General features: G+C 37.2%; 1 protein-coding gene across 10 annotated transcripts in view; it reads left to right on the forward strand.

Annotated features, from left to right (window-relative positions):
• The window catches only part of LRRC4C (leucine rich repeat containing 4C), a 741859-nt gene that overhangs the window by 79507 nt on the left and 647425 nt on the right, over positions 1 to 14927 (forward strand). Inside the window, exon 1 of one of the 10 annotated variants that reach the window (XM_066997158.1) lies at positions 2661 to 3013. The exons of the other annotated variants lie outside the window; for them this stretch is intronic. The gene's annotated coding sequence lies outside the window, so the exon portion shown is untranslated. Of the gene's footprint in view, positions 1 to 2660; positions 3014 to 14927 lie in introns of those variants that run through there. 10 annotated transcript variants of the gene reach the window in all.

The raw sequence follows: 14927 nt of genomic DNA on the forward strand, positions 1-14927 counted from the left end.
AGCAAACAGGAGCTGTCTTATCCTCCCCATCTTTCAGCCAACTACTTTTACATTTGTGACTTGGTAGAAACAAAAGTTCATTTCAATTTTCTGAATTGTTTTTTCTTTACTTAGCCATCATATGGGTACCAAGTTGAGATGTAGACAATAAATAATGATCCATCTGAATCCAGTGTTAATGTCACACTGAACATTTCAAATAGAGAGGGCAGTAGAGAAAACCCGTGAGAAAGCTCAGATATTTCAGTTACGTATGCAGAATTTGATGAAGTGAAGTGTAACCCACAAGATGAGCTTAGATCAACTTGTAGGTATCAACCACCATGGGAACCATTAAATGCAGTCGGGGATGGAGAAAGAGAGTGGCTGAAAATTTTTCAAGAATCTAATATCTATTGTTCTGCTTTGTACTTCAGTATTAAATGTTCTCTGATAATCAATCATTAAGCATACACACATGAATCATGCATTCTTATCAATGACATTTCATTTTTTATTTAACAATTCAAGAGGGCTGCCAACTGGAGAAAGAAAAAAGCTGTCTTAAGTCACTAGTATCTTTATTTACTGATAACAAAAGATAAAGTGAGCAGCAGGTAAGAGAAACAGGGAGGTTAATTTAATACACAGTTAGCCTTGAAAGTCTTCTCCAGCCTTGCCAGAAGGCTGTCATTCTGTGACTTGCAGTTCTTGTGAAAATAACAAAAACGTGTTCTTTATCTGAAAGACTGCACACCATGTTTGGCCTTTTAGCTAATGCTCTTTGGAACCAAAATATGGCCTCCAGGACAAGTATATACAGACAAAATGAGACACACCTTCCCTTTATTACATTTTTATCTCTATCATTACAAAACAAGAAGAATTTTCCTGTTGAATCTGAAAATAAAGTAGGATTTGGGGAAGCTGGGTTAGTACATTTTGACAAATCTCTTCTTTCTTATGCCAACTAAAGCATCATAATATTAGTTGCTCCAAACTGCTTACTACTATAATTAACTCTGCTATGCTCTAGGGTCAGAAATAGCTGTTTTATAACTGTTGCAAATCAAACTACTCTGCCATTGAAGAAATCACTTGCCAAGAGACAATGACACCTCATCCTTTAGATGGATAGTGTTTGAAAACATCCCCTTTTATTTGTCCCCGTGAGGCTGAATGAACATCCAGTATAAAATTGTACTGAGGGAAATGGGAGTTGAATCAGCAATGCTCTTAACAATGCATAACCTTTATTATTCTGCTCCCAGGAGCACTGAAATTAGCATGGCTTAGCAAGTTGCAAACTGTAATGACAGCACTTAGGATGGGCAGCAGTGGCAGAAACAGAGATCCAATGAGCACAATGAGCAGAGCAGACATAGCCCAGCTTCAGAACTCACCTTACAGAGATCTTGCAGAGCTGCTGAGCTCTTGGTTAATAGCCCCTAATGCCTTGGGTATTCTTTGTAAGATCCCATTATCCATGCTAAGGGTATTTGCTTTTAATATGCATGTAATGTATAACTATCTAGAAATTCTAGTGATTCAGTCATTACATTTTCAATGATTTGTACTTTCTCTGCTATGCTTTATCCAGTTGAAAGTTAAGAGAAAAACATGCTGTATGATTATGTACATACACCTGGAACAACAAAAATAAAAAATTCCCTAACTTTGAAATCACGGTATACTTTCTCAGTTTGTGGGAAGATATCTTTATATGAACAGATGCATATGGAAATATAAAGTCTAGGTACAGTTAAATATCTTTAAATCACCTTAAAATACTTGAGTATTCTAACTAGGGTAAAATACTAAAGTATTACTAATATGTATAAGGATAATTTATTTCAAATTGGTGTTCATTGGACAGTGAAACAGTATTTAGCATATGAAAAATGTAGAGTACCTGAAGTAATCAGTGAAATAAGTCTTTTTCTGGTTCTATGTAATAGATTTTAAAATTTGTTAAAGCAATATATTCCATCAAAATATTTTTGCACTTAATCATTAGTTGAGCCTGTTTTGATTTCTCAGAGTGAATAGGACAGGCAGATATGTGTTATTTCCATTTGAGAACCGGGCAGGATTGGTGGTACAGCACACTATTTTAAACACTGGGCTAATTTTTACCAATATTATTTTCTTACATTGAAAAGTCATAGGAACTGATAGCAAAATTCCTTGAACTTTGCATGGGGATAATAAAATATGAGCTGTACAACAGATGATGGTAATTCAAATACTGCGTTCTTTCAGAAAGAGATGATCATAGCCAGTGGCATACCAGTTTCCCCTTTCTAAACATTATCAGGAGATGGTAATCAGGTAAAAGAACAGTGATTGCATCAGATGTCAGACAGGAACTGGCTATTATAAAGGAGAGAGCAAGATGGGGAGAGGAAATAGAAGAAAGAAAAGGTCGCTGCAGAGTGGAGAGTTGTCATTAGCAGAAAAGCAGCAGGGTGAACTCAACCTGCCAAAAAAGGTTGTATTTCGAAATTCAAAGACAAACTCAAGTTATGAGAGAAATGAGTGAGGTCATTTAGTATTCTTACAACTGCCTAGGTTCTGCACTGTCTCAAATGAAGGTTGGCGTGTGTAAGAAATCAATAAAAACGAGAACACTTGCACTGCTGGGGAGCGGCATGGGCAGAGGGCCCTGGCGGGAGGCGAGGGGTGAGAGGCGGGTGGTGCTGGGCAGGCAGGGCTGTGCCATCACCCCATGGAGCACTCCTTCCCTGCCACGGCACCACGGGCAGAGCTGTCCCAGGTAGCTGGGCTCAGACAGCCCCGACAGACTGACAAATCTGCAGTGACCGGGCAGGCCCAAGCTCAGGCCGACACGGCTGGCCCACAGGTGGGATCCACGGTCAGGTACTGGCCCCAGGGCCTCAGCTTAGAGCAGCTCTCAGGGAAATTGGGCTCAGCCCTGACTGAGGCATCTTCTAGTCACAAAAAACCTCTGTGCCAAAGAGGTGTGGTCTGGAGATGTGAACTGGCGATTGGCAACGGGACCAAAGTTTCCCAGGTAGGAGAAGGAAACTTAGAGGCCTACTGACTGTCCTACTGCAGGAGCTCCACATGGGCTGCAGCAGCTGGTTAAAGATTTTAGTTATAATGAACTATTCTGAGACACTCAAGTGCAGATAATTCATGTTTTGCTGACATCAAACCATTTCTCATACAAGTAGCTGCAGAGAATTATAGGACTAATCTCTTGAATAAGAACCTACAATGTTAGACCTTAGTGGGCCTACTCAAAATTGAACACTAAAGCAGTGAGAGACTGAAGAAACAAAATTTAATTCAGGTGGTGCCATGAAAACAAAATTCCAGATTGTAAGGAGAAACTCTTATGATTATATATGGACATAATAGGTCCCACATGAACTTTCCAGAGCATAAAAGAAATCCAGACTAATAGGGGCTGGTGCCCTAGTGAAACCTTCACTTTGCTTCCGACAGTGACTGAGCTCATACAAAGGCTGTAGTAGTCTGCTGGTTGCATTGCCCCTTTCACAAGTCAGAAGGAGAAAGATGGAATAAGAAAGTGATTGTCTGACAGAAGTTGTGTTATGATGTGCTTTCTCTTAACATCTCTTAACAAAGGCAATGTGACACCACCAAAATTAGCTATAATGGAGGAAAAAAAGTAAGGTATAGTAGTAATATGTGTCAAAATGGAGGCAGATGAAACAAGGCCTTATGATTGACCTTTGAATTTTAGTACGAGCATTTTCAATGGAGCAGTGAGAGCAGAAGGCAGACTGGTTATTTTTCTTTTAGAAATCTAATAAGTAATAAGGTGCAAAAAAAAAAAGTGTCTTACTTGTAACTGGTAGCTTGGCTCCTTTCCCTCTGTTAAAATGTCAAGCAATGGATTCAGATTCTTTTACTTGTAACAATAAGGGAAAAAGGTCAATGAATTAGCAGCTGGATGGTATGCACTGTCCAGTAAAAATAAGCCACTACCTAACTTAATAGAATGAAATGCCGTTAAGCTAATATAAATTGCATCTGCTAGCAGAAGGAAGTAAATAACTTTGGTGTATCAGCCCTCTGGAATACACCCAAATGTTGTTCTTTGGCTAGGGCATTTATCACACTGAAAGGATAACTCGAGGCAAGGTCCCTAAACATGTACAGTTGGGTTTTCATTGACCTCATCATCATTTATTATTAGGAATTGTAATGAATTACTACAGTTAGAGTAGGTATGCAGTGTAAAGCTATGTATAGATTAGGAATCCAGTTTGGGTTACTGGAAAAAACTATAATAAATAGAAGTTAATAATAAAACGCAGTATGTAATAAATTATGGGAGTTGAAAAATAATTGTAGAACTTTGTAGATATTGGGCTGAATTTAAAGTTATGTGTACTGGAAATTTAATGACTCTTGTCTTTTGAACAGGGCTATGTTAATTAATCAATTGGTAATTACAACTGTGATTAACAGCTCTGATCATGATTGGTAACAAGTATTGATTAATTCCCTAATAATTCTGGCACAGTTTAGAATAAGAAGCACTTTGCAGGATGCAGGCAGCATGATTAACAAAAGCAATAATAAAAACACTTCACTCTCATTACAGAGCTGTCTTGGGGGAACAAGATTTGTGAAGGTGGGAAACATAGGTAGATTTGCCAAGGTAAAACAGCATTATGCCAGAGATTGCCTTAATGAAAGAGAATTATTGGGAAGAGTGGGTGCATTTTTTCATAATGATAAATTTGCTTCAGATTTGCAGTCATTATGTCTCCACTACTGAAGTCTTTTTCATTACAATAGTGCATTCCTTTCTAACTGGACTCAGAAACTCTTTTTATTCCCATAAAAGGTAACATTTATACACCTTCTAAAGTCCCATATGAATAGTGACTCATTGTCTTAGTCCTTCTGCAAAGAGCGACTAATGAAGGGTGCAAGGAGGTGAAATAAGCATCTTATAAACACAGCTGAATTCTATTTTGTGACAATGTCTTAAATGTTAATTTCTTCTTTCCCACAGCGGAACTAAAAAGAAATCTTTTGAGAATGTTTGCAAAAATCTGGATTATGCAAACATATCTATCCAGAACCAAAGTCTTAGTTTTATTTACCAAAAAGAGGAAGATGTATGTGTCATCCATTAGCTTAAGCACTGGCATACAGAGCAGGAAGCCAAGGCCTTTCTTTCTTTACATTCAGCATAGAGGTTTTCATCTAAGACCACTGTGGGCCAGGTAACAGTTTGCACAATTGACTTGAATTTGGATACAAGCATTCTGAATCAGTTCCCTAACATCATAATAGTAAAGAAAGCCTTTTGGTTAACATTAAAACAAAACAAAACAAACAAAAAAAGAATCAAGCACTACTACTGTTAAAGTTGGAAAAGTGGCAGATGAAGAGAAAAATATTTTTGATTATGTCATTTACTGCATTATCAACTTCAGGCACCATTCCATTGTACTATGAATGAAAAGTAAAGTATTAGCAGTTATATTTCCCCTCTAGAAAACTATCAGTGACAGGATTTTTTCAGTGAAAAAATCACTAGCTCACAGAAAAAAAAAAAGATAAATTAAAGTTAAGGAGTCCTCTGCCAACTCCATAATATTCCAATTAAAACCACAGCAGAGATTTCCTGCTTAAAATAATTTTTATACTCTCAACTCTGACATTTTATTATATTTGGTAGCGCTTACTGTTTCGGCTCTGGGGATTTCAGTCAACTATATATATGAGAGTCATAATCGTTTAAAAGGAAAACATAGTATTTGCTTAAAAACAAAAAGAGCTTGCTCACTCTCCTGATTTTATAGACAGATCTTTAAACAGTGCTCCTTCAATTTCAGGGGACTTACATAGTGTGCTGCATGTACTACCCTTTAAGATGGGCCAAGGCCTTGTCAATACTATTCTCCACATCACTGTTTCTCTGTTGTACTAAGTGTGATCACAGTGCTGCAAGGTCAAAGAAGGAAAGGAGGTAGGTGGGGGACAGAGAGAATGGCTGTAAGCCTCAGAGTTTAGCCGAGGGTCTGAACTTCCCTGAAGTCCTGTCTGTTTGGGTCTGTGTTTGAGCCCAGTTCTCTTTCAGAATTCATAGGAAACTAACAGAAGTTCTTTTAAAACAAAATTATAATGAAGTGTGAAAAAAGGGAAGCAATGAAATGAGATCCAATAAATTTATCAAATGGTTTAGCACAAAATATAGCACAATGAACTACAACACTTCTAGACCTTATAGCTATTATTAATCAATTATAGCTAATTCTTACTAAGGGGTAACAATTAAGATACTTAAAGATCCATTTCAGAGATTATCTTTACAGGAAAGGTGTTTTAAGACCAGTACTAAATTCAGAAAAACAGGCACCTAATTTTACTGACATGACAAAAGACTGAATTTTCTTGTTCTTAAATTTTTTAAATAACATCGTTAAATAAGGTATGAACATAAGATGTGAGCAGATGGTTTTATTCCACCGAGTCCAGTTTCATTTCTCTACCCTTCCATCCTGGTAACTTTTAAAAGATCTTGGTCTTTGCATCTCTCTTCTTCTCACCCTTAATGGGTGAATATTTCTTAAAAGACTAAAGGGATTCAAGTCTAAATGGCATGATGCGCACATTTCATGCCATTCCTCAGCTGTAGCCAGAGACGGCAGACAATAATCATAATCCAAAAAGGCTTTCAATAGCTTTCTCTAATATTCTTTAATGCATAAAAATGATAGCAAGCCCTTTTGAATTGTGTAGTCCTGCACAGGACATTTGAGATAGCAGCTGACAGGAAGCAGTGGTTCTGTTCTGGAGTTTTACACATGCACAAGACCAACATATTGCTGCAGGTAATATCAGAAGTTAAAAGCCTTGTTAAGGATACATTTTTTTAAAATCAAAACCAGACTTGAAGATGCTACACAAACTGCTGAGTAAAATGGCAAATATGGCATGAGGCTGACGAGATCACAAGGGGCCTGAACATGTTTAGTTCCATCCTCTACTCTCTGGTTTATATTCAGGACAGGCTTAACTCCAGTTCTAATTCATGTGAGCCCTTCTTTTTAGCTGATACTATCACCTCATGTAGTTTGAATGCAATTTTGCAACATGTTCTCTCAAATTTGAGGCTGCCTATCTCAAGTATGTCTGAAAACAACACAGCTCCTTCATGAAAATTAAGGGCAAGATATATGTAGTCTGTATTTCGGTAATAAAAATCAAAATAGCTTTTGATAATGGTTTTCATCTCAGTCTGAGGTATAGCTCCTGATGCCATAGATTACCGCACTGAGAACCTGCTATGGTAATATTGTAGTTAGAGGTGACTGCAGACATGAGTAAAAATGTTCATGCTTTTTTTAAGATTAAAACGTGGCTCTCAGAAATACTCAAGTGTAACTGAAGAAAATAGAACCAATCTTTGACTCATATAATTTACATACAAAGGACATTCCATGAATTTCTGCAGAAACATAGAAGGACAAGAAATCCTATTGCGTTAATGTCCAGGGATATTTACTATGCAATAATTTTCTCTCAGGTGATTAACACTTTTTCTTCTTCAAGATGTTAAATTTTTATTTTAATCAAGACATTTTTTCCATATATTAGAGATTTTTCCAGTTTGAATGATAATATATTTAGATTGTCTATACAAACAATGTGTATATTCCAAAACAACCAAACACTTAGTCTTAACTTCTGAGAGTGCGTAGGCAATGTCATGATATCTAAAGAACTAGGAGTCAAGAGTAAAGATACTTCCACTCTGACAAAATATGTTTTAACCAGAAATTTTGATTTATCAAAATGAAGAAATGTTCATCAAAAAACATCAACAACAAATTTCCTGCAAATTTGCATGGAAGTCTGGTTGCTACATTGCAGATGGTATTCTAGTTTTTGTGGCTCGTGTTCATCTGGGAAACTTGAGCTCTACGTATGGGTCAAGAGTCCAAGGCCTTTGGCAAAGCACCTAAAATTGGTCAGAGGTCAGCCTGAGATGAGGCTTTGCAGGTTATCAGTTTTCTTACCAGGTTTTCTGCATTTAGGATCTGATCTGTATTTTGGGATGGGCTTTACTCTGGATATAGAGACCTCAAGATTTTCATATATTCTATCTCGTCTGACACCCAACTACTGTCTCAGGGCTTCTTGCAGAGCTTTTACTCCTTTTGCTTTCCATTAGGCGTGGGGAAGGAGCTTGGAAATTAGAAGCATTGGGAGCTATAGTGGAGATCAGAGGACGGATTTTGACTTCCTACATTTCTTCTTTCTGGTTGTTGTTTTTGGTACTTTTTAAGCGTAGCTTCTAGTAAACTATTTCTATAATTCTGTTTTAAAATTTATTCATAGCTGGAAATCCTTATAATTTCCTCTCTTTCTTCCCTAGAAGTAAAATTTTCTTGCAAGGCAGACAACTATTCAGCTAGGTTTGCTCAAGAAACCTGAGTTTTGCTCTTACCCCCTGAATAGGTGATCACACCTCTCTTTGTTTCAGTTTCTGTATTTCTGAAACTATGTCTATAATAATCATCCTTCAATTTAATTTTTTGAATCTGAAATCCTAAATCTGACCTAAATATTGCTTGTGCAACACTGTGAGTGTTCCTATTGCACCACCTGTATGAATATTTGAGGATGAATTCAGATTCAGATTTAGTCTGAAAACATGGCGATCAGACTTCCTATGTACAGATAATTTTCAGTGTTTTGGCCCAATATGGAACCAAATAATAAAATAAAATCAAAACAAATGAACAAATGAAAAACTGCTTACCGGCTAAGTGTAGTGTTTGCTTAACATATTTCAAAACGATTCAGACCAAAAAGTATGGAGGATTCTGAAGCCATACAGCTTCTCTGAAGTGTATCAAAATATCTGTTTATTCTAGCGAACATAATTGAAGACTTGCTGTACTGCAATGTTTCTTAATATAAAAAGTAAATCTCAATGACTGTCTACTGGTACTATTGGAAGGAACAAGCAGCAGAGTGAATTTTCGTAGGTACAAATTTCATTTTTCGGTGGTCCCCTGGAAACCTTTTTCCTTTTATCTGAGAGATTATCACATCCTTTTCTATATCGTTTCCATCCATCTTGCGCTGAAGCAAAGGAAGCAGGGTGGGGAGGGTGATCACCTCTGTGTCAGATATATGCAGCAAAGCAGCTACCCTTGGCCAAATTCATAAATCCCTTCTCTTAATAAAGTGGTTTCATTTCCCTGCAACAGGTAGAATCAATCCCAGTGCACTTTCATATGCTAATATCTAGAGTCTCGCTCTTCAGAAGAGACATGGTAACAGGACGCTTACACACAGCAGAGGGGAGAGGAGAACAGATTGGGAGGAATTATTAGATCTGAAAACATTACAATTTAATGAATCATTATACAGTTACCCTGTGGCCACCAATAAGAATTCCAGGCTGTGCTATGATTTACCAGGCTTGAGAGACCTTGTTATCTAATTAGTCTTACATCCAGAAAAATTGGATCAGCTTGTTTTCTGGTAGGTCTATTTCCCTTGTCATTAGCTGATTGTGGTTTTATTAGTCAAATGGACTACGGCACACTGTTTGGGATTTATTTATTTACATGGTGCATTGCCTACCATGTAGGAGGCGCATCAAGATGCCTTCTTCCTTTGCTCCAAGAGAGCTGTCTGAGGACAAATTAACTCTTTCTCAGCAGGTGACTATAGGAAAGCAGATAGTATGCATGTGCATATAAGGATATACTTTCTCTATGGGACCAATCTGATTAAAACTTTGTCCAGGGACAGTGCAGACAATTACATACAGTATGTTCTTCATTTGTCTTTTCCTACTATCACAAAAGCATTCACATTTGCTATCTTAATTATGGGCAATTAAGAACACAAAATATACAAGCTACGCTCTTTAGCAAGTGTGTAACTTTACTTATGATTAGCATTTGTGTATGTTTTGTGTAGCCAACGGCTGCCAAGAAACTGTGCTTGTGCTCCATTGTTTGCATTACAATGATAAGCAGGCAAGACCTTGTGGGAGAACTTTTCTTTCAAATGCTGATTTGAAACAAAATGGACCACCAACTGTACTGCATTTTGCCCAACTCTTGTGATCATTTACAATGGAAGAACCAATGAGAAAAAGATGGAGAACAGACCAAAGGCTTTAAGGACAGCAAACATAAGTAGCTGCAGAAACAGAAAAGGCAAGAAACATCTACACATATTGACAGGATTTACCTGTAAAGAACTGTAAGGTGTGTGGTGGATAGATGTCATGGATATTTCCTTGGAAGAAAGCAAACTTTTACTTCTGACAAGATAGCAGGACTTATTTTACCGTAAATAAAGCTCTTACGATAATTAAACTCCAGAACTGATTAGTGAGGGAAAAACACTAGAAACAGCGTGAAAGATATAGTACAACAAAGTATTGTAATTATCTAAAGCTGGTGCTATCTTCAGATGGATGCGATAACCACAATAATATCTATTGCCAAACAGTGGAAGTTTGCAGGCATCTTTTAGCTAGGGAAATAGCACTGTGATTCATTGTCAATTGGAAACCTACAGGGAGATTCATGAAAATATCCCTATCAAGCTTTCAGTAGATAGCACTGGAGGTAACAGTTTAATAAGAATGCATTTAATTTTTATGGCGCTGTTCAACAAAACCTTCTAATTACCTCAAAACCTTGCAGTTAAAATACATCAAAACCAAAAAAATCTCTTTGTCTAATACATAATTTAACCAGTTAATCAAATTAAGAAGGAATGACTTTAGGTTTCCTGGAAAAGTAGATGAATCTGTGAACTTTCTACATAGTTCTTTAATGGCTGTGATTGTACCATACATTCCATTTATAGGATTCCTTTGTGATTCTATGGACTTCAAAGTGCTTACTTACTTTCCATGAGCAAGAGTAATTTTAGCCTCCAGCTAGAACCTCTGAAAATATAAAATACCATCTGTTTAGCTAGTAAGAGTACATGTTACAGTCTAGAAAATGAATGGAAGAAGGAATCTCAATTCTTTCAAAATAGTTGGCCAAAAATTTTGGAATCAAAATACCAGACTTTGGAATGACTCAACATTAACTAACATTAACTGTAATGATACTTAACTCTTCTGGAAGTCTACCATTTAACAAAGACATATATCTAATTCCTAGATTTCTTTTGCTTTTATTGTGTTCATCACAAGACCAACAAGGGAGCAGCAAGAGGGCTTCCCCACAAAGGAAGGTGAGCTAACAGCAAGGCAGGACAGAGACCTCCCTGACAAGGGCACTGTCCTACAGGGGTTCAGCATCTCGCCAGGGAGCTGTGTCAACAAAGCAAGGCCAGGACTGGCAAGGTCCCTGGCCAGGCATGGCATACCTCCAGTGTAGCTCAGGCAGGGACCAAAGGCCAAGGCATGAGCCCAGGTGCAGCACTCGAGGCAAAGAGTACACAGACGGGGGACCCAGATGGGGCTTCTCACCTCTCTTTCTCACATCTTAGCTGTTTTCACAGGAGCCTGCTTCAAGGTGCCCAGTAGTCAGACAGACCTGTAACAGAGGCAGCTTGATCCCACACATTGTGAAGGTAGAAGAGAGAAGGTTGCACAGGAGGACTGAAGAAGCAAGTGGATACAGGCTGGTCAGGGCAATTAGACCCTGCTGGTGCACTCAGGGCTTTGATAAAGTCTATCCCTAATGTCATGCCAAAATGTGGCTCAAGTGTTTAGAGACAGTAATTCAAAATGACCGTTTTCCTATGCTTCATTTGTATCCATAGAAATGATGGAAAATAAAATGAGCTACTGTGACTTTAACTTCTGTAAAGAAAAAAAAAAAAAGTATTGCTTAAGATTCACCCAAGTTCCTATTTTAATCCTCTAGTGGCTATTTATAGCCTTCTTTCATGCATGAGCAGTTAGGTAGAGATTTATGTCAGTGTTTAATTCTCCATGTGACTAAATGATCATAACTTATTTTCCATGATACAGCAAAGTGTCCTACTGAATCTCCAAAGTAAAATGCATGTCCACAGAGAAGGATTAAAGTCCCCAAATCCCAGAATTTTTAGGCTGGCAGGGACCTCTTGAGATCATGCAGTCATTTCCATTCAGGAATCATATATGCTACATTCACTTTCAGACAGCCTAACTCCCTAAGCAAAGATGTTTTTCCTTAGTAATATTTGTTTCTTGGTTATTTTTTGGCTGTGCAAAGTTTTTTTTTTCTTTCTTTCTTTTTTTTTTTTTTTTTTTTCTCTATTGGCCTCCCAGTTTATTCCCCATTCATTTAAGAGAATTTCAGTGTTTTCTGTATCTATGTTTAGGCACCCAAATGATGAAACTTCCGTCCTTTCTCTGGGAGAGACTTCTTCACACTTCCTCACATAGTTATGATGAGTTTCTCAATAATATACCTAAGCTTGTCTAAACTCAGTTTCATCCCATGAATTGCAATAAGTTTTTTGGGAGCACTTCAAACTTGTATTCCCTTCTCTTAGACACTTCTAGCCTGTCATTCTCTGCATAACAGCCACTTCCAGCATAACAGCCAGCTAAAGGCCTTCATACTACTTCATTTAGAAGTACTTTCAGATGACTACTTCAGATAATGTTCTCTCTAGGATGCCTGAAGTCAAACTCTGAATTTGCCCGTTCTTGTAATAAATTTTCTTCAGAAAAATATTACCTTTCCTGTCACCCCAAATCATAGTTTTTCTTAGAATTCTTTCTAATTTGCCTCATATTTATTACCTCAATAAATGCAAAATGAAGTGTGAAATATGACAGGATATCAAGCAGTGTATTATTTTGGTAAGAAAAATAATTATCTTCACAAAACAGTGATTAGGGGTATTCAAGAATGGCTTCTGTGCTAAACAGAGCTGAGCCAATAATGCAAATAAATTTCCCACAAATTTTAACTCATATTTTCATATGAATTTATATTATTCATGTGCCACCTTCTCCTCTTGAGCTCACTTCCACATACATTTGTGTAATTAAACTGAAGTAAAGTTAATTTCCAAGCTGTGCATATGACAATGTACAGAAACAGAAAATTGCATTCACTGTGGGTGTATTGCTTATACAAATGCTTGTATAATCTCTGAACAGAAAAAAAAACATATTTCAAAGAACAATGAACATACCTTTGTTTTACACAAGTGGGAGTATATCTACACCCTATTGAATTCCTATTTGTCTGTGTTCTGTTGCTCTAATATCATGTTAGTAGAAAAATGAGTTTGTATGAGCAATGTTAATAAGGAATTCTTGCTCTATGGTGTTGTCTTTGGATAAATGTAAAAACATAAACAAGAAAAAAGCAGTAGAAAAAAAGCGGATACTGGCAGCAACCAAAGTCAGGGTTTGTATTTATGAAATATTAAACTGGCCCAATTGCAGCTATGAAATTAAACAGTGCCCTGGCTGGACTCAGAACTGCATATGGTGAGCTCCATCCATTGTACCGACTCCCGTGCAAGGCAGCTTTGGCAGAATGCCTTCATCTCCATCTTCAGATTAGGTCTTTTCATCAACCCTTTACCCTCTTCAAATCCACAAGCAGAGAGAGAAACACTGCTAGGATAGAGGAATTAGGCAAATAGCTTGATATCAACTCTGGGACAGAATCCGGATAGGGGAGAGGTGTGCAGTCACAATCCAGACCAATGAAGAAAAGCAGGAACTAGCAAAAACATAACATTTATGAGACCATTGCATAGGACTTCAGTTGCAGCTGCAAGTTTCATATGTGTGACAAAGTGACTGACTGGTGATGTGGTGATCCATGTGATGATATCAGAATGGATTACCTTTGGTGTAATTTCATGCAATATGTACTTAGAATTGCGACAGCATTAGAATTGTGACTCCACTGTGGCATCAGTAAGTCATTCACGGTAAGGTTTATCTGCTGTACAGGCACCATAGTTTAGGGTTTAGGGTGCTCCCAAAGTAGTGCAAACTAAACTGGAAAAACAAACAAAAAGAAAAACTTATACTAGAAGAAGCGAGAGTTTTATCAAGATAACTTGAGAGTTTATTAGCCTGCCTACAAAGCTATTATAGCTTTCAATATAGACAAGACTATGCTGGAAAGGACAAAAAGGTTTCCAGCAGGTATTTTTGTTTGCATGCAGAATGCTTTTGTTCTGATCACCATCAAGAACACGGAGGGATCCCAGTAAACACACACCACATTTCCTATCGGGCTTTTTGCCATTTTACATGAACAATTTATTTAATGATGTCACACAGCAATATTAACTAATTTCATTTTAAATTAGTTTCTGGAATTAAAGTGGGTTATATTTAGAACTTGTTTAATTACAATGGACAAACTATATTTCATATGCCTAATATAGATATTGTGAGAAGTTTCTACTCTTTGCTCCACCACAGATAAAATTAGCAGGAAGATTTTCAGTGCATTTCCAAGAAGAAAGAGCAGAATGTCTTTTTCCTTTCTAATGATAACTAGCAGCTCCAGCACCTTGCACTTTAAAAGGGGTTAGGTAGGGAGTGTTTATTATTCAGCACAATATGCCACAGTGACATTTCTTATCATTACAGTGTTAGAGGACCAGAGGGTCTGTAAATAGTATTCTCCTTCTGGCAACATTATTCAGTGATAATATCCTTTTGATGCTACATCTATGCACAGCTGAAAGAACCTCCTCAGCTATTTCTCTAATTCCCAAAGTTGGTAAACTGTTTCCTGAAGCAAATAAATAAACAAACAAATAAATAAGGTAATAATAATAATAAACACAAAGAGGAAATGCAACAGGAACAAAAGTGAAATTAAATAATTGCTGCATTCATTTAGCTGTAGTGAAAGCATAAAAGAATAGCTTAAAAGCTACAGGATAAATCACAAATGGGGAATAGTGTCCCATGGATTCTCTTCTAACTGTGTATACATAAAAATAAACCCCTGAAGACAGCAAGAGTA

The sequence above is a fragment of the Anser cygnoides genome, chromosome 5 (genome assembly GCF_040182565.1).
Source record: "Anser cygnoides isolate HZ-2024a breed goose chromosome 5, Taihu_goose_T2T_genome, whole genome shotgun sequence".
NCBI lineage: Eukaryota > Metazoa > Chordata > Aves > Anseriformes > Anatidae > Anser > Anser cygnoides.